Source organism: Struthio camelus, chromosome Z (assembly GCF_040807025.1).
Source record: "Struthio camelus isolate bStrCam1 chromosome Z, bStrCam1.hap1, whole genome shotgun sequence".
In the NCBI taxonomy this organism is placed as follows: Eukaryota; Metazoa; Chordata; class Aves; order Struthioniformes; family Struthionidae; genus Struthio; species Struthio camelus.
This window is the reverse complement of record NC_090982.1, coordinates 85412500-85427815: the sequence shown is the minus strand read 5'-3', so window position 1 is coordinate 85427815 and position 15316 is coordinate 85412500. Positions and strand designations below refer to the sequence as shown.

The 15316-nt window shown below is 47.7% G+C and overlaps 1 protein-coding gene across 8 annotated transcripts in view; it reads left to right on the top strand.

The window, feature by feature from the left end:
• The window catches only part of ZBTB7C (zinc finger and BTB domain containing 7C), a 195235-nt gene that overhangs the window by 73607 nt on the left and 106312 nt on the right, over nucleotides 1-15316 (top strand). For 7 of the 8 annotated variants that reach the window (XM_068928417.1, XM_068928421.1, XM_068928419.1 and 4 more), the window contains one exon: nucleotides 14661-14759. The gene's annotated coding sequence lies outside the window, so the exon portion shown is untranslated. Of the gene's footprint in view, nucleotides 1-12450; nucleotides 13038-14660; nucleotides 14760-15316 lie in introns of those variants that run through there. The other variant, XM_068928420.1, reaches the window with a different exon arrangement.

Sequence of the window (15316 nt, the reverse complement as noted above, 5' to 3'; positions counted from 1 at the left end):
CTCTCTTTGTCGTTCTGTCAGGGTCGAACCCATTTTCTCTTCTGTGGGTAGGAGTGAGGCACCTCTTCTCTAGATGACTTTGGAGGAACTGTCTAACTGATGCTGAAACACGTATATATAAATCTTTACCAACATGTCCCTGAACTTTTGGCAGCAGATACAGATTTAAGGATGTTTTTGCTTAAGGACTGATTAGCTGCAGCTGATGTTGCTAATTTACACCTTTTCAATCTCTCAGGGAGAAGGACGCAGTGTTCCCTGGAAATTGAACAAATGCTCTAAAAGGGTTGTGTGTGTGTGTGTGTATTTGTACGCACATGTGTGTGCTGGGGAGGGGGAATGCACACGGACGTGAGTGTTAGCATTTCTAAGAAATGGCAGTTCTTCCTTTGGAGCCTTAAGTGAACACCACTTTCAGGGAGTTGCATAATTTAAATAATCTTTGCTGTGTTTTGTCCTGTCCGTTATTTTTAGCTGTCATGTTAAGTGCCGTGAAGACTCTTCAAGAGGCTTCTTTCTGTTTCCCTCTAATAATCCTAGAAACATGCACTGGTTCCATTGTACGGAGCTCTCTTGACAGCTCTCACTGTTCAATTTGCTGTAGAGCAGCCACTTTGTAGAACAATAGGACAATCAGCACTGCTGCAGGCTCAAGTGCTCCCATCCTGGCCTTGAAGTGGCAGAAAAAGAATGAGGTAGAATCGTGTTTTGACCATCACAGTTAATGAGTTCTAGGAAAAGCTTTGGTGGCCGCTCAGCAGTGACAGCACAACAAAGGTGATCCTGGCTGGCAAGAGTAGACGTCTGAGCGTTTTTTGCTCCAAAATCTGCTGGAGTTTGGTGTGATCCATGGTGCTCTCAGGAGAACAATAAGCTCTGGTGTTCAGGTCTAGATTAGGGTTTGGAGTCTGAGTCCAACAGGAGGGATCGTAGGTCTGCATATCAAGGCCAGGGCGAAGGCCCACATAGAGAAGATGTGGCCTGACATTCTTGGTTTGATGAGGAGTTAGGGAGTAGGGTCCAAGGACAGGTCTTCCAAGTGAGAGCAAATCTTGGGACAGTAAAGTACTTTTAAGGAAGAGGCTGGTGAAACACCAGGAACCTATGGGGCCACAGATGCTCCATCCCTGGCAGTCTGAGTAGGCAGGCATCTCTCGTGAATCCATGGGCCAGGGGTGAACCAGAAGACTTCTTGCGAATTCCTTCAGAACTACGATGCTGTAGTTTTTATGTCTGTCTTTGTGGCTGTGTGAGGCAGCTGGTGTCTAACTCTGCCCTTTTTCTCAAGAGTACCACTGTCTTCTACTGGAGTGGAGGAACAGCAAGTGCCCCTGTTGCCTGAAATACCCAATGCCCAGGACCCAAATGTAGTGTCACCCTCTATACCTCGTCTCCACTGAGAAATCACTGACCTTTCCTTGTTCTGCTCCAGCCCTGCCTTCTGCTTCGCCTGTCTTCCCATCCCCTGACCGTGCAGGAAACATGGCTGAGGCTGTGTGGGACAGACCTCGTGCCATCAGTCACATGTCTCAGGTCTGCTCTCCCACCAATCTACTACACCAATCTACTTTGAAAATTTCCTTTGCCAGTCAGCTGAGGGTAGCTGGAAGCAGGCTGCGCTACCCAATGATGCTGCATTGGATATTAGAAGACAGTTTCTGTCAGTTAAGCAAGGCTCTGGAACAACCCTTTTCTAGAGGTACTAGAGGAAAACGATGTTACTGCTATCGAGATGGAGTTTGATGTGCTTCTGAAGAACACCTCCACGCAATTGCCTGTGATAGCAGGAGGCTGGCCTCCATTTCAGCCCTCTGTCCCAGATCCAATGTGATAGAGGAAGGCAACAAGAGACCAAGACTGCGTGAAGGAGAGAGTCCTTCCTACCCCAGCACTGTCCCTAGGGTGGCTCAGGAAGCAGGAGAAGAAGCTGTCCTGGGAGGTCAGCCCAAGTGTATGAGGGTTATTGAGAGGCATGGTCAGTTGAGGAGCAGCTGAGGTGGCCCTTGTGGCCAAACCCCATCTGGGATGAGGGAGGCATGTGGGGGATGCAGTGGCTGTTGCGCAGAGGCAACAACTGGTGCGTGTGGCCTCATGGGTAGGAACTAGAAAGCTGCACCAGTGGGAGCGATTCCTTCTTCTCCTTCAGTTTTGTGAGCAAATGAGTCCTTGTGCACTTTGCTTCATGTCTAGCACTGTTTCAGTTCTAAGCAAAAAAACCAGCTGTCTCCACAGAGCCTATTGCGCTTTGCAGAAAACCATGGATAATGGCAGTATTATTGCAAAGAGGCTACAGAATGAAGGTTTGTTATAAACACATAAAGAAATGAGCCATTCCCATGGGAGCTGCTGGTTAATGCTCAAACATAAATAGCAAGGAGGAAAATAACTTGTTAAATACATTTTAAAAATAGAAATAATTTTGATTTTGAATTTGCACTGTTCATGTGGAAGCACAGGACTGGTCACTGTAGATCAGACTGTGAGTCTGTTTAATCCTGAAGCTTGATCCTTACAGCAACTGGTATCAAAAACTTCAAAGAAACGTGTAAGAAATCTAGTAACAGACAGAAGTTGTTTCCTTTACTGGTTGGTTATGTTCGAAGTCTGCAAGCCTTATACTTTTCGTGTCTCATACCACAAGGAGTCCTTTCATTCAACAGGTATACCCTTCCCTTTTCTGAATCCTATTAAGCGCTTAGCTTCAATATCTGATGCCTCTGAATGACGCTGGTTAATTATGCAATCTTCAAGTGATAAAATTAATTACTCACTGTAATTTTTGAAGAAGAAAATGTCCCTGTACCAGATTTAAATATGCTACCATTTGGTTGTGCTAGATGTTACCTTTATTCTTTAATCCGAGCAGCATGCCGAGAGGCATTGAATTTATGAGTTGATGAAGAAATGTTCTTGCTGACATGGTCCCATGAGAATTTGTGGGTTCCCTGATGGTGAAATAGGCCATGGGAGAGAAAGCCCCAAGTTCAGAGTCTATTCTCTGAAATCTGGCATTTGTTTCTGGGAAAGGATGGCTGGAAGTGGGTGCCCTGTTCCAGGCATTACTGAAGCCCACATTGCTCCAGCGCTATTTCTACAAAGATATGTGTATTGCGATATTTCTGCAAATTGCTTATGCTGAAAAGCCACCTCTTTCTTCTGAGTAGCTGATACCTGAAGCCAGTAGTTTGTAGGAGTTCGAGTTACTGAACTCCCACTGGGAGTTGTTTTCCGTTGCGCAGTGCTGTGTTTCATCTGCCATCGCGTTGCCCACTTGCTTTGCTTTCTTGAGTGCTGCTGGAGTTTCTCGTGGGTTTTTGCAGCCTTGAAGCCTTATTAAACTCTCTGCTAGGCATCAACTTTGCTTTAGGAAAGAACAAGGATGTTAAAAGAAAATGCTATTAAAAAAAGAGCTGTTGGTGTAAGGAGGCTTTTCTGAGTGTCCCATTACCTCTCAGTACTCAATGAGTCCTTGCTCAAAATGTTGGAGCAGGTGACATCAAGCCTGCGTCTGTTAGACAAAAGGTGCCATGTGTGAGACTGGCACCCGCTCCCTGTTCGTGCTCTCCGCACAACTGGACATATGTCTCACATGTGTGTAGTGCAGTGCTGTGACCGTTGTGGTGTCTTTGTGATTTCACAAGACGTGCAGCTAGTTGCCTTGAGCTCCGATGCCCACGTGGCATAGGCTGGGATGGCGCCAGCTGACAGAGAAGCTGCGGCTCTGTCCCATAGGGCTAGGAATGTCCCAAGCTCATGGAAACTCTGCTCAAAGGGTTCTTGGTCTCTGGGGAGATCCCTGTGCAAAACATCCCTTTGCATGTGAGCGTGATCGGACCTGTTACTACGCCTAGCTGTTTTTCCATGAAGTCCCAAGTCCTGGAATTGGGTAGAAAGTTGAGAAAATTATCACGAAAAAATGTGAGCTTGTTTTATCCATGTGGTTATGGAAACAAAAGTTGCAGACTAGCCCTCTGACTGTTTCCAAGTAAAGAGGAAAGAACCCAATGTGTTTACAAAAAAGACGCCAACCTTGCGATGTTTGGGGTGATCTCATGGGTTTGGGACGGTTCGAGGAGCCAGTGCTGCAGCCCTTCCTCCTGCCCCTCTGGCAGCTCTGACCGGGACTGGCAGTAAGCTGAAACTGGTGCGAGGAGCGAACTCACGCTCTGGCTTTTCTTTGGAGGCAAGGAAGGTGGATTGTTTTCCAGCGATGAAATTTCCTTTTGAAAAATTGAACGCTTCCTTGTCGTGCTTGTGAATGGGACGCCTGCAAAGCCGAGCACGCTGGTTCCAATTACAAGCTCACTAAGGCCAAGTGCTGCAGTCAGGCAGGAATTTATACCTTTTCATATATACTTGAAAGGATAAAACCCTTTTTTTCTTCCTTTTTTTTATATCTATATAATGAATTCAAAGCGGGAGCCCAGTCAGCCAAGCTCCCTTTGATTTGTGCTCATATTAATATTATATGCCTGAAAATGTGCCTAATCGCTTGAATTAGTCAAACTTGCTCCCCTCCACATATGCATGGGCAAAGATGTAGGCACAGGGGCATCTGTGGGCACATTTACCATTCCTCATGATATTACTGCTTATTACTTAATACTGTTTGTATTAAAGTTACCTTCTTCTTTAGGGATGTCTTTTTTTCCTCTGGGATTTTTCTGGGAAAAGATGTGCATAAAATAACTGGTGAGCAGTTCTGCAGAGAAAGCTCTGAGCGGTTAATATGGATCCCAAACCAAAGGTGAGTCAGTGATACCATGAGACTATGAAGAAAGCAAATAGTTTTGGGGGTGTATAAGCAGGACTGTTGCTTCCCCTCTTTACTCAGTACTGGCAAAGCCTTACCCAGAGAACCAACTCATTTTTGGGGTGTCACATTTTAGGAAAGATGCTGGGCAAGTGGAGGAGAACAGAGCAGACACACATGAGCAGCTGCGCATCCGCAACTTGACTGTAACATGACTGTTAGGGAAGGAGCAGAGGATGAGGATTGCTAGTGTTGCAAAGAGAACTGAGGGATAACTATCTTCAAATTCGTAAGATACTGCTGTGAGGAGGAAGGAAGGACTGTGCTCTCTGTGTCCTTCACAAGAAATCGTGGGATTTAATCTCAGCACAGAAAAGTCAGATCAGTGACTACAGAACGCAGTCGAATCATGAGAATGGAGAAAGACTGGCCTGGGTTGCCTGGGAAGTGCAATTGGGAGCCTGTAAGAACTGGCTAGACAGAGCGTAAGGAGATGAACGAAACCCATCTTGTTCGTTATTTGAGTGTGCTGACGGTTTGCGCTGTTATGATATGACTGATACCTGCCCCCACATCAAATTCACTGTACTCATGGGGTGGAGTTGAACACACCTGGCATTTCTGGATATCCCACAGAGAGCTACTGCTCTTCCTTTGATGTCCAAAGTTTTTACTTTCTGCCTGGCCAAGATTTCCATGTGAAGAGAGATGTTCCTTGAGATACATCGATACATGGGTGATAGTGGAGGCAGTCAGGACCAAAGTCTGGTGATGACAAAGGACAAGGTTGTCATTAAAAACAGGAAGGGGACTCAGGAGATCTGGGTTTAATTCCCACCTTGCTCACTGCTTTTCTGTGCAACTGTTCACATGTCTCACACAGTGTCTGGGTGACACTTCCCCACAGGTAAAATGCCTCCCGTGATGTCTCTGTATAACCCATTAGAGATGCAGACTCTTTTGCTGTGTCTCTGTTCAGTGCCTAATGTGCAGTGACACTGCCCTTGCTTGGAGCCATAAGTCACCTGCAAACCAAATGCTCAGTGCGGGAGTGGCAAGAAATCCATGGTATGAGACTCTTTCCCTTGGTCTAACTGATCATAGGAATGCCTGTTTTCAGCAAAGGGGATTTCCTGATCCTGTAGTGGTTTTTCTGCTTGTTAACCCCAGGGGACCTTTCTCCCGGTGTCTTCTTAAGCCTGTGCACGCTTGCTCCCGCGATTCCTTTGGCAAGGGGTTCTGCAGATCCACTGGCTGCTGCAAGAAAAACCACCTCCTTGCACTTGTTTTGAACCTCCTGCTGACTTGATTCGATGGCCCTAGGTGGATGAAGGGAGACTGGTGATAGCCGTAAGACAGCACTGTTACTCTTTGCCCAGTTCTTTCATTGTCAGGCTGTGAGAACCAGACTCTTCCAGGCATCCCAGTAGAGGGGAACTGGGAGGGAGCAGAGGTGTTGGTTTTGGGAACTAGCTCCCAACCAGTGATCTGTACACATAAAATGCTGTGGGACGTAATATGACTATCCAAGAGTAAAAGAGTCAGATTGGCAAAGGAGGCCAAGGAAGGAAGTGGGACATAACAGGCTTTGCAAAGCCTGTTGAGCAGCAGCCCAGTGCACAATGGACCCGAACCCATTCGACTGGCCAGTTGGCAGCAATGGCTAAACATAACAAGCTAAACGAAGCCCCCTTTTCAATTCCAAGTACTGAAAGAAGGCGGAACTACTGAAGCTAGACGTGAAGGTGGACTGGGGTCCCACAGTTGCCTATTTTATTTAGACAAGGATTTAGCCAAGTTGCAACCACAGAGGGGATTTATTTTACATCAGTGCTCCTCGTCTGGATAAAGCCATGGAGAGCATCAGCCTGCCCCTCTGGGACCAGTTTTCCCCAGGAGCTTTTCCAGCCTGCACAGGGCAGGGCGGCTGGACCACTTTTCCCTGCTGACTTTAAGCAGTGCTGGGTCTGAGTGTAGATGAGGCCATAGGCTCTGGCTCTGCGCTCTGTCTTTTGTAGGTATCCAGCATACCACAAAGACCTCACCGAGTGAAGCAGTTTGAATACATGTGCATACATGTTCCTGTGCACACTTCAGGCAGATGGCATACTGTTGCAATGCCAAAGTGATGCTTCCCAACACTTCTCTTGACATGCAAAATGTGAGCATGTGTCTTTATTATTGTTTGCATTCTTGAGTCACTTAGAGGGCCCACACTTCAAGCAGGATCCCCGCAGAGTCAAATTCTGCACTAAAGAGATTGCCGTCTGAGACAAGAGGCAGCATTCAGAGGTAACTAGCTGGAGGAGAATGAAAAAATAATGATACCAAATTGGCCACAGTAGAAGCAGAGGTCCCAGCACACATAGGATAGCTTATAGGATATGGAAATGTTGCATATATGTCTTTGAGATTGCAAAAGATGCACATTGTTCTGTTGTATTGTTGAGAAATCGTATATGATCATTCAGGATGATCTAGAATGGGAATACCTGGAGGGACAGAGTTAAGGGTAATTATGTAGCCCAGCCCTGGCATTTCTTAACTTTGGAGAGCTCCACTGTATAATTTCATCAAGGATTTATATACAGTTAATTGGCAAGTAGTTTGATAAGCAAATAAAAGCATCATAAATATCAGAGAAGGATTTAAAGCTGAGCTTTCCACTGCCGTGCTACAATCCTTGCTTTTCTGGTCAGTCTAATCTACTCGATTACTTCTTTCATCATCTTATGTTGTGAAGGCTTGATATCTCTTTCAAAGAACATCTGTCAGACATCTATCTATTAGTTAGCTAATTTCTCTGCGCGGAATGAAAAAACAAGGGTGGGGAACCCACAGCCCTGAGGATCAGAGGTGGTGCATGGCCAAATAATTATTTTGGGGTAACGCGACGATGCATAATTTGTGGCCTGCATTAGGTCTGTAAAGGCCTCCCTGACTCTCAGTAAGAAACAAGTTTCCTACCGGTGATATACAGCTTATGCTAAACATGGAAGTGAGGTTTTCTTAATGTGGGTGATAGAGCCTTTGTCATAGACGCTGGCGAGAAATCACTTCCAGACCCTGAGCTTTCTAGATCAAGGATGCTATAGGCAATCATGCTGAAGGATAGTTCTTAATTCAGAAGATTAAGCAGTAGCTTAATAAGACTGGGAGAAAGTGTGGATACAGTCCATAGTTTTATGTTCCAGGACAATTTGAAAGCATAGACTTGTTTGGTGGTGTAGCTTCCAACGAGACTGCAGTTAGCTTGGGCAGCATGGCTGAATGGTTCTCTTCTAAATATTTTACTCTAAGAACCAAGTTTATTGGGACTTTTTGTTGCAATCTTGGATGAACATCTTTTACTATCACTGTAATTTTTGAGTTGGATACATTTCCACAATATGGGAGAAACACGTGCATGTATGTTTAATGTGAGGGGAATACGAGCAGGTGTGTTTTCGATATGCACAGCAGTTTTCTTCAGATTCATCTGGAGAAGAGCTTAGTGTGCACTTTTTGGGCCAAATCCAGGCCTGGCGTGAGTGCACATCTGACTATATCAGAGTGAATTGAAGCAGGACACTTTACATGTGGATGTCAGGCTGAATAATCCAAGGGGTTCCCAAATCCCAGAGAATGACAGCAGAGTTGGAGCATGTCTCCCTCAGGGAGCTTTGAAAACTCTGCTGAGGCTGTCAAATCCAGCCATGACACCTCAACTTCCCTTGGGATGAGGAATCGCTAGGCTCCCTTGGCAGTCACCAGGCCATATCCTTGGGGCTCATTGCCAAGAGACCCCTACTGCGTGGATCCATTCCCACAGCTGAGATGTGTGTCCTGGGCTAGGTCCTCATTTTCTGCCTCCGTACTGGGGAGTTGCGCTGGCTCCCTTCAGTTTTTCAGTAGTGAGGCACATATGAAATGAAAACTGCATCTCAGTGACCCAGGACACTCGTGTGACTGGTGAAGAGCAGGTCATGGAGGGAGCCAGAGCTGCTGGGTAATTTTCAGCATGTTCCATGCTGAAAACAAGCAAATTTCATGCTGAAAACATGGAATTTTTCTTGTTCCGTTGTAGATGGTCCTGTGGTCCTGGCTTCTTCACAATGATTGTAGTGCTCCCTGATCCCACCTTCTTAATAGGGTTTCTGTGATAGGGTTATCTCCTGTGATAGCACTGTCAGACTGACACTTGAGTCTTATTCACGGGATGGCTAGAGTGGAGAATGGCTCCAGTCAACCAAAGACAAACAGGAAGAAAGAAAACAGTTTAGAAGGAAGACATTCCCTCTAAATGGGGAATACATTGACCTAAACTCTGGAGGAGAAGGATGTCATCTCAGCGGTGTGGCCAGGCCACACAGCTTTGCTTTGGCAGTAGCAGAGATTTCTAGGCATCAGGAGATAACGTGTGGGAAGTAACCATCCCTTCAGAGTAAACGGCTGGTGGGATTACTGTGATTAGATCCTTCACCTTGATGCCTGTGAGGAACCTGATGACCGTGTGGCTGCTGTGCTAAGCTCAGAGCCTGTCCAGGTGCTCAGCAGTGACTTGTTTCTTCACCCGTTGCCATCTATCTTTATGCATCATTTGCTTCCTCTCATTTTTGTGGGAGTAGAAAGCTTTCCTGGGTAAGACTGTTTTGTACAGTACCTAGCACAGCGGAGCTGGTGACCAAGAATCTGGGCAATGCAACAACACAGGTGGTGACAACACTTGGATGTGTTGGCTAGTGCGCTCGTCCAGAGGACCCTCGTGCTTGGCCCAGACGTGTCCAGAAGCCTCATTAAACTGATGGGGCTCTCATTGCTTCTGACCTGAGCTCTCTTGTTCTTGCAGAATAAGGAGGAGAAAACATCCCTTCTACCTTCCTTTTTTTTTGTTTTTTGGGGTTTTTTATTTGTTTGTTTTTTTCTCTTTTCCATCCTCCTCCCTGGCATCTTTTTTCCCCATCTGTTCTCCTGCAGAGCTGAAGCCCACTAAAGCATTAACTCTTCTGGGACAGAAGGGTCTGAAGGCTTTAAACTGGTCTCCGAGAGTCCCCGGCTCCTGCTCTGACCCTCAGGGCTCTTCAGGTCCCAGCATGGTTATTGCTAACTCCTGTCACGCCACTGTAAATTGGAGACACAGCTGGCGGTGGCAGCGTTTCAGGATGTGTGGCACTGGCACTCGCTGCCATTCCCTGGCAGAGTAAATCCCGCGAGGGAGACTGGTGTTTTCTAACAGCTGAAACGAGGGGAGAAAAGAGAGGAAAGACTTTCCAATCTCTAATTACCCGTGCCCCAAGGAATCAAGAGGCCTCTCTGTCCGTGCCCTCCCACCGAGACATTCGCTCCCCTGGATGACAGGCATCCAGCATCCACAAGCCCATCAGGGTTGCTCTTTGCCTGTTTCAGTACCTGCTTTATTTCCTGCTTAGGAAAAATGAAGAAACTCTAGGATTTTTTCATTTCTCCTTTTTAGTGCTGTTTGTGTTCCCAGAGAAGTCGGTGGGAGTGGGAGGAGGCCTGGAAGTTGATAGCTGCTGTGATCGCTTGAAGGAAACTCCTTTTTTTTCCGGAGGTATGACCTGTTGCTTCTTGGAATTAGGCAATGTTACCTCTGTTGGTAGCTCCTGAAGGTCTGAAAAATATGCGTTCTCCCCTCTCCCCACCTCAAATCACAAAACTGCCTTGAAAAGAAAGGGAAAGGATGCTTATAATAAGCTGGCAGCTGTGGATCAGGTAAAACCCTGTATAGCATGAGATTTGCAGTTAAGTCAAGAGACCGGCAGCACTAGGCTGAGAACTTTTCTTTTGGTTTGTGGTTTCTTTGGCCTGCTTAATAAAATAAAACCTGCAAAAGCACCAGTGGCAAGCTTGCATCTACTATCTGTTCGCATACTTCAAGCTGCTTCGGCTTGAATTATTCATGTTCAGTAAGTGATCTGCAAACAGCTCCTGTGATCTCCCTGTGATCTGTGTGTGTGTGTGTGTATGGGACTCACCTCTGCTTAGGTCAGGACATTTTCTTATTTCCTTTCTTGCAGCAGGGAGTCTGTGGGAATCTCTAGATTGTTCACCGACTGTTTGTGATTAACCAGGCTGTTATTTATTATTTATACGGCGTGATTTGTTTGGCTGTCCGAGGCACTCAGTATTATCGCGGTTCCCCGTCTGGATAAGGGAGAAGACTCGGTGTGCAAACAGCTGTAGCGGTTGCTTGACAAATCCTATTGTATAAATAATATTAAAAGGAGCTGTTCAGCAGGGCTGCAGAAGCACTTGTAGGGCAAATGCCCTTATAAGTAAAGGCAGTTTAGCCAGCAGTGCTTCTCACCCAGCACAGGCATGGAGGGAAAAAAAATTATGTGCCAAGGCATTGGTATGATGTCCCAAGAGCTACTTGCTAAAGTGGTGCTATGGCGTGACTGGAGTTTGAGGCTGTTGCACGGTAAGAGGAATTGCGGCAATGGTTCATGAACTCCTTGACGCAGTTCACCTGCATGTGTGTCTCAACAGAGGTTTGCTGGGCTCTTGCACGTTTGAGGTGTTTGCTTGTTTTTCAGTGTGTTTCTGATCTGTTTTATCTTTGATCTGTGTTTGATTAACCACTTGGATACTGCTGGCCAGATTGCACCTGTTTATGCTGTGCAAAGAGCAGGGTCTGCCTCCTCACACTCGTGATCATCCTTCCTGTGAGATGTTCACGAGACCCACGTGACAGTAGAGGTCATCACCATCAGATTAAGACTTCTTTATGACATGTTCTGTTTTGTCATGCAAAGAGATTTGCAAAGCTGTTGAGAAAGGCACTTTCTGGTCAGGCAATGAGCATGTGTCCTGCTTGCTTTGCGATCCATGTCCTTCTTAGCAAAACAGAAGTGCAAGGATGGTCCATAACGTGGCACTAATTCACTGCAGTGCCATTACCGAGCTCCTGCTGAAGGATGCCTCTCTGCAGCCGGAGGGCGTAGAGCTCTGTCGAGGTATAGCTGCCGTCCTGGACGTGGAGACAGAGCTCTTGAGAGACACTGGTGGCAGACCCAGTGTGAGGGCTGGAGGTCTTGGCGGTCACAGCCATAACGCCTGTCTCTTTCAGCACACCCACTGCAGCGAGACATCTGCTCTGTGTGTGGATGTGCCCCTCCAGTATCACAGGTTTTGTCCCAGGGTACTGGGATAAGCCATTCCACGTTTTGGGATGAGAACAGATGCTTCAGAAGCTCGTTCCCAAGGGGAGCTGAAGCTGTTGTGAGAGAGGCCATGCTCAGCGGAAGACAGGGGTGGCTGATGAGCAAGCGTCAACTCGAGTACCTGATTTTTGCGTTTGTCACCACATTTTGGGGTGTTCAGATCCCCTATTCCAGCTGAGAGATCTCAGCTGAACTGAATCTCCACTTTGAGTGAAGAAACTCAATTTAGGGTACCTGATTTTGTACTGGACCCCAGAGGAGGACTTGTGCCTTGCCTAGGATATCCCTCACCGGCGACATAATTGGAATGCACTAAGTAGTGAGTTTGTTAAAATGTCCTGCCTCTCTGTGTTATGGAAAGAAGATTTTCTATTAAACCTTAGGGAAATTACCTTCCTTGTTAACTAGCGTAAAAATAATGAACCACAGCAGGGTTACTCGAGAGATTTGGGCCATCACTTTGTAAGACAGCATTGTTTCTTTAAATTAGAGAAATAATTTAAGCAAACAAACGAACAAAGAATTTCTGGAAATTAAAGTACAGTGCGAGCGGGATGATTTGCTCATCTTCTGTTTAATAGGAGCAGTGCAGTGAACAATTGCACTGTCGACCTCAGAAATCTATCCATGGTAACTAGTCACAGGAGAGAAAAATAGAGAGCATGCCACCAAGTTGGTATTAAAGTTATATTTTCCATTTTTCCGTGGCTGTGGGCCGGTCAGGGACTTTCCATGAGCAATCAGCAAGGCAGAAATCCCCTTTTGCTGTGTAGCAGCCACCACCACTGAAAAGGAAGAGGTCTGATCCTGGTTTTGGCTTCAGTGAGTTTCATCCCAGTGAACCAAGCTGGAAAGGGGGCTGGGGACAGGCTTTGGCCTGGAAAACCCTGGTGGTAATGATACCCGCTTGGGGAGATGGCTTTTGGGGGGTCCGTGCTGTCGGGCAGGGGCATGAGAGCGGGGACCACTGTGCCCTGCCGCGGGCTCAGGCACTGCCATCATCTCCGAGGACCTTTCAGTACCTTGGGGACCTTCCTGCCAAACGCGCCCTGCCAGACCAGGGCTGTGAATCACAGCGTCCGTGTGATCCTGGGTGCTCTCACGCACGTCCCTGCCCCACGGTAAGTCTCCTGCGCTGGGTTGCCCTTTCCCGGCTCTTGCCTTCACCCCTACCAGCCCTGGCAGCCTGGGCGCTGGGTTGCCCACTGCGACTAACTCACCACCCTACCCTGTGTCCCCTGGTCCTTTCCAAGCCACTGAACGACATCCCACCTGCCACCTTCCCTGGGGGCTGCCCGGCTCCCCACCCCCTGCCCCGGTACCTCACCCCCCTCCTCCTCTCTCAGTGTTGGCAGCGTCGCTGCCTTCCTGCCTCCACCCTTCTGTGAAAAGGCTCAGGCAGTGCTTGCTGTGCTGTCGAGGAGGCGATGAAAAGGGCTCTGTGTTTCCTGCTTCCCCTGGGGAAATCCGCCCTGGCCCCAGCCATCTCCACCTTCGCTTTGGTGCGGCAGGCTGGGGCTTGACAGCGAGGGTGCAGGCAGTGATGCCAGGAGCCCTGGCAGCGGGCACGCTCGCCGCTGGGGCCGTGGGTGCCCTCGGCGCCTGTCCCAGCTTGCAGTGGAACCTCGCTGCAGGGCAAGGTGTGTGGTGGTGCAGGGGGCGGTGGGGAAACCTCCCCTCAGGTTTCGTCACCTCCGACAGACACCCGATGTCATGAGCGGGTGAGCTGGTTTCTTCACGCCCGGGCGCGGGAGGGAGCAGTGGGACGCTGAGCCCTCTGGCTCACTGTCTGTTGATGGGTACCTCTGCAGTCGCCCGTTATTTCCTGGGTGAGGTGTGGTGTCCGTCCAAGGTCCATGTAGCAACGTTGCATGATCCCTGCTGTTTTGAACGAGTCCTCTGAGAGCCTAGAGGAAGAACAGAGAGACACTGCCAGGCTGGAATTCATCCAGAAATAAATAAATAGAAATACTGGGCCTTTGGGCTCAATCATCTGTTCCTCAAAAGACGTTTTTGGATGGGATCACTGCGCTGTTGTTCTTCTATTAGGGCAGCGAGGAGAGAGCATTGTTTTCCTCCCCTCATCCGTTCCCCTTATAGGGAAAGAAGGAGGAGGACTTGGCCACCCTGAGCCAGGCATCTCGGGGCCTGCAAAAACAAAGAGCCATACAGACAGAAGTGCCTTCATCCCGTCCCTGTCATACTCTTCCCTCCATTTAATCTGTGTTTGGCGTGGCAGTGACCGCTCAGGGCCGATTTGCATCGCTGCCAGCCTGCTGGGAATGCAGCGAGGTGTTTCTACACTTCCTTTCTGGAAACCCGTTCTGCTTATCACCAGTTTATCAGTGCCAGTAGTCTTGGCAAGACAGCCGTGGAGTTTCAGTTCTGTTAGGGAGGTGTATTTGCTCAGGGCCTGTGTTTGCAGTGTGTGTATTCACGTGTGATGGTATGTGTGATGCAGTGCTCCTGAAAAACATAATTTGGATGGTTCTGGTCATGAACTGAAGCTCTGTGGGCACATCCATCCTGGTGCAGTTTCTCTCCCGTGTGCCACAGGCATCCATCCCTGGGCTCTCTAGCACCTCTAGACTGGGGAGCACCGACCGTCGCCAAGGTCTCATGCTCACTCTCCTTGTAGGAATACAGAGCTGGCACGTGGAGCTGGCATGGGATTTTGTTATTATTGGTTGTATGGGCTTTTTATAAAAGACTGTGCTAATACCGCTCTATCTTGTTTTGCCTAGGCTTAAAGGCTGATCCTGTTGAGACCCCCTGAGATACCCAACTCCATGGGAACTGAGACCACTTGACTGCGTTCAGCACCCTTCAGGATCCAGTCCTAGGTAATTTATTCTAAGTGTCTGCACGGATTATGGGTGAGATTTGATTTCTGCATTATGCAGAAAGTCTGTATTGATATTCCTAGTTGTCCAGTCTACAAACCTATTAAGCTGTTCTATTTGGGTTCTGTAGCTGTGTGTAGCTCTGTGACAAATGAATGCCTCAGTCAGCACTGAATTAAATTCCTTTGGACATATTGACCCAAGTGCACCAGAATTTCATTTTTCCAGGGCTCTTAAGATGGCTGCGGTGCCACATGAGAATTGGTAGACTCCAAGGGCTGGACAAAAGCACCAGGTTCCTGTTGGATTTGTGCGCCTACCACAACATATCCTCCAGGCTAATTCGCCTGGAAATTGGTGGAGCAGAGGCTGTTGCTGAAAGCCAGATGCAGCAGACAAACAGAACTTTCCTGGCTAAATGACTTTCTTTTTTATTTTTTCCTGAATGTTGTCACTCTGTAGATCAGTGGCTTGACACTACAATAATAACCCATGTTCCAAAGAAATCACGACCACACCACCTCCCCCCGAAATAAAACAATCATCTCCTTTACTTC